This window comes from Penaeus vannamei, chromosome 27 (assembly GCF_042767895.1).
Source record: "Penaeus vannamei isolate JL-2024 chromosome 27, ASM4276789v1, whole genome shotgun sequence".
Classification (NCBI taxonomy): domain Eukaryota; kingdom Metazoa; phylum Arthropoda; class Malacostraca; order Decapoda; family Penaeidae; genus Penaeus; species Penaeus vannamei.
This window is the reverse complement of record NC_091575.1, coordinates 16,127,969-16,132,968: the sequence shown is the minus strand read 5'-3', so window position 1 is coordinate 16,132,968 and position 5,000 is coordinate 16,127,969. Positions and strand designations below refer to the sequence as shown.

At 36.1% G+C, this 5,000-nt stretch overlaps 1 protein-coding gene across 1 annotated transcript in view; it reads left to right on the top strand.

Annotated features, from left to right (window-relative positions):
- LOC113818133 (longitudinals lacking protein, isoforms H/M/V) overlaps window positions 1-5,000 on the top strand; it is a gene marked incomplete in the record, with an annotated part of 62,881 nt that overhangs the window by 45,514 nt on the left and 12,367 nt on the right.

Here is a 5,000-nt window from a genome sequence, read left to right as displayed (position 1 = left end):
CATCTGTTTATCCCACTGGTGTGTTTCTGCCTTCTTATAAGTCTTCCTCAGGAGGAAGACCAGTTGCCCAGTTATCTCAGGAGACAAACAGGAGAGAATTTAAATGTCAAACATGTGGATATCAGGCAATCAGCGAATCTAAGCTCACCATGCACATAAGAAGACATACTGGAGAGAAGCCTTTTGTTTGTCCTTACTGCCCTTATAGATCTGCTCAAAAGAGTAATTTAAGCACGCACATCAAGAATGTACACATATATGGGAAGACATAGCCATCCAGTCCCAGAAGGTGAATGCCTTTTTATTTTGTGTAGGATGTAATGCTAGAGAGAAAAAAAAAAAAAAAAAAAAAAAAAAAAAGACTGCCAGAAATTAGTCTTAAATATTTTTTTCCTGTTCTCTAGGTGACCCCGTGGGTAGGCAAGAGCAGGGCGAACTACCAGTGTGAGTCATGCAGCTACAGCACTCGCAACAGTAAGGATATGCGTCGCCATATTCGTGTTCACACAGGAGAAAAACCTTTCGCCTGTCCCTTATGCTCACATCAGTCGGCTCGCAAGTCCAATCTGATAAATCATGTTAGAATGAAACATGGTGTTCCATACAAATAGGTAAAGGAAAGCAACAGCTGTATTAGATAACACTTACCAGGAAGAATGCAGAAATTATTAGTCATATTCAAGCAATGATATGATACTCGGTTGATCATGAATTTTTTTTTTACAAAACACAATTATTTGAAAAGCAATGTATTTTCTCTCTGATAAATGCTTCTGGGCGTTAATTGTTGGAAAACCAAAAAGTATAAAACATTGGACACTTGAGTGAATGAGTTCTCGTGTTCCCGTAGGTCCAGCGATGGAGGACCAGGGCTGGCGGAACATGCCATAGATGCAGCCACTGTGGATACCAAGCTAGGGACAAGCTGGACTTGCAGCGACATACTCGCATCCATACAGGAGAGAAGCCATTTGCATGTCCATACTGCCCCCATCGTTCAGCACTGAAGGGGAATCTTAAACATCATATCCTAAGGAGACATACAAATACTTGATCTAACAAAAGAAAATACATGTACTTGATATAACAAAAGAAAACTTCATTAAAGATTGGGAAAAAAAAAAAAAAATCAACAAAATAATAAGTTTAGAGTAAGTGAACAAAAAAAGGATGCCAGTGTGGAGTGAAAAGGAAGAGCTCTCAACAGCTTAAAAGATATGAGGCCCACAGCATATTTTGAAGAATGCCCATATTTATTCCTCTTTCCTGTTTGTAGGTACCGAGACCTGGACAGAGAGGCAGAACCAGAATGCCACAGAAGTGTCCATTATGTGGCTATGCAGCTTTCGATGCTACTGCCATGCGGCGTCACATACGCACACACACTGGGGAGAAACCATTTGCTTGTGAACTTTGTTCATATCGCTCTACTCTGAAGACCAACCTCAAACGTCATATTGCAAATAAACACAGTAGTCCTCAGATATGAATTCAGTGTAATACTTGAATTATTGCTAGCTGACTATTATTAGTGCTAAGGTAAAAGTGTTAGTATTGATATTTTTAATATGAAATGTACCATTTTACTGTAGAGTGAATGTAAATTTTGGCGTCTTACAAGGCATGCCATTATAAGAAATCAGCTCAATTTTGATTGTATGTGTCATTTGACAATAAAATTTGTTTTATAGATGTGCCTTCTGATTCCCCCCCCCCCCCCAAAAAAAAAAAAAAAAAAAAAACATTGGCCAAGTCCTTTAGAAGGAATGTGATGTAAATACAATTGATTTGTGCATAGTGAATTCTATGACTTAACCTGAAATCAGATTCTGAACAGGTTTATACACTATTTATGTCTGATCATGTATATTAGAAAACTACATATTTCAGTATTTCCTAACTTAGTAGGAGCTTGTACCAATTTCATTCTTTCATAAAATAGCACTGTGAGGTTTACTTTGAAGATGACAGTTGGCCATTCTGGTCTTCAAAAACAAAGGAAATAAGCCCCAGTAAACTGATTTTAGATGCAATATGTTTACACTGATATGAAGACACCACTTCAGTAGAGATGGGAATTGATATGTACTAACCTTAGCATCCAGAGATAATGCTTATAAAAGATTAGGAACAGCAATATGCAGTCCACTTGGATGACAAGGAGAAATGGCAATACTAGAAATGTGGTCTGGATTTTTTTTTATACAAATAGAACATTCAGAGAATTAAGGAAAATTGCAAATATTTCTAATAATTCAATTGTTACTTCTCTTTTTTGTTATAAACCCTACATACAAATATTTAATGTAGGAGAGAGAGAATAAAAGTAAAATATATCCTGAACTAAGTTGAGCAAGTTGTAAGCCTTTATTTGCAAAATAGGTTTTGGATAATTTATGTTCAGGATACCATGAACTGATATATAATGATTAGTTGTCTATATGCAATATACTAATTTAGAATGTAAAGCCTACAGATTTTGGTAGAAATTGTGTGCAAGCAGGTATATGTCAGATGATAGTGAATTTTATATGAATAATTGAATTCAAAAGGAATGAAAATATTTTACTCAAAATCTTTTGGAATTTACCTTTCTGTTATTATCATCATTATTATTATTTATTTACTTAGTGTTACGTGTTTGATCATTGTCTTAAATTCTGTCAGTTTATTCTCTGATAATTGCTATTATGATTCTAGTTATGACCACTATGATTGTTATCCTCATTGTAGTTATTTTTTATCATTATCTTCAGTACAATCACTATTATTTATAGGATTTTTGTTATTATTATTTATTATTACTGTTTTTTAAACCTTTTAATATGATTTAGAAGCGTTCACACTTGGTGCGATTATGAAAGTTTTTTTATTTAATTCAGTGTTGATAATGGTTGAAGGTTGCCACTGCTGCTGCTTCAGAGAGGAAAGGCAGGATGCAAACTTAAGCGGCCATTTCTTTTGTAGGGCGGTGCAGTAGCAGCAGTGGCAGCAGCACTGCGGGTGTGCTCGGTGTGCGGCAAGATGGGTTTCCGACGAACGTACGATCTGCAACGGCATATGCTCTCTCATGCAGCAGTGCGACCCTTCCAGTGCCCTCATTGTCCTTACAGAGCAGCTCTCAAGTACAACCTTGATGCTCACATTCGACTCAAACATCCAGAAGAAGCCCAGTCCGTACAAAGGAATAGAGATCCAGGATTTACAAGTGGAAATTTGACAGGATCTGTAGCTCAGGGAGCATTACAACAACAATCCTGTGAAACGTCTGATAATGGAAACAGCTTTATTCAAGTTGAATGAGATTAAAGAAAATAATGATTTTATGAAGAATATATACCAGGTTTACAAGTATGCCATCATTTGAAAATTATATATCATGGGATTGCTATTAAAAGGCCTAGAGGCTGGCAATACAATGAACAGTAACAGCTGTCTTTGTAAGCCTTTCCAATAGTTTTATCCGATGAATTATTTATCTCTTCCCTAAGTAATTTTTAACTGTGTGAATGGAAGAAAACTTAGATTTGTGCAGATTGATATTTATTGGGTTTTAGAAACAGTGCTGCAGAAAAGAAAAATAGTAAAAAAAAAAAAAAAAAAAATTAAGTCATACAATTTAAGAGGTTTGCAGTAATATATGTAAACATATGAACTTTTAAACTGGGTATAAGAGTATGAAAGCCAGTTAAATAGATAACAGTAATGAAACAGTTTGAACAAAAATTCATTTGCTGTACCTAAATATGATTGGAGGTAGAAAATAAAGTGGTATGGTTTTCTCCATAGGGAACGGAGTTGGGAAAGCGAGCTGTCATGACAAGTATCGGAGGAGGAGGTGGCAGCGCACTCAGGACATCTTTCGTCTGTGCAGTTTGTGAAAAGATCTTCAATCACAAGGGCAACTTCATGAAGCACTATAGAACACATACTGGAGAGAAGCCATTCCAGTGCCCCAAATGCCCCTATAAAGCTACACAAAAAGCTCATTTAACTACCCACATGTTGGGAAGACATGGAGAACTCCTCCATGGGTAGTTTTGCAAGTACAAGGGTTGGTTACCACACTACTCACAAAGCCAGATATAAAGAAATCTGGCCAAGATACTCCTGTCTGTCAGTGGCAGTAAGCAAGTCAGTATTATATGTAATTTATTTAACCATTTGTATCAGTGTTCTTTTGTTATTGTTTTACTGAATATGTACTGCTTATCAGTGTTTGATAGTTATGTGTAAATTTTGATCATTATGATTTATGAATAAAGATGTTAAGAATTCTCTTGTTTCAGTGAGAATACAAGCTTATGTATCATAACGAAAAAATGAAAGTTACAGAAACCACCATTTAAATATATTGATATGGAGAGTGTAAATTTTTACAATCAGAGGTGTTGATAGGTATTGATACCCTTTTCAACAGTGTTTAATTCAATGGAAAACTTGGGAGTATAGAGTTGTGAACTGCTAATCAAATACATAATTTCAGTATGTGACTCGGAGTAAAAGAAATTCCATATGAAAGAGAGATCTTAAGAATGCTGAATTGGTTATCAGTAATAAATGAAAGGAACTACAAAATCTAATTGACAGATGTGCTTACATAATCATTAGGATGACTTAGAATTTAAATAAAGAGAAAAGAAGGTAAGATATCAAATCACCTGTCATAGCTTTGTACTTTTTGTATGCTTTATTTTAGATTACAATGCACATATGTATCTGCTCCTGTGTTAGCAGGCATTTCAGATATAAAGGAGAGGTTAAGGAAGATATATCCATGGTAATTTTGCATGTTTTGTGGTGGTGTTTAACACCAGGAAGTTTGCTTAAGAAAACTTAGGGTATTGGTTTTCTTTTCCTGTAGGGACAACGCCAGAGGGTGATTGATGGGCTGCCAGGGTTGACCCCCACCAGTGTCCTCCACCCTTCTTCAGCCGTACACCTCAGTCCTCACTTTCAGCCTCAAGACAGAGTGCAAGAGGCTCACCACCTGGGTAGTT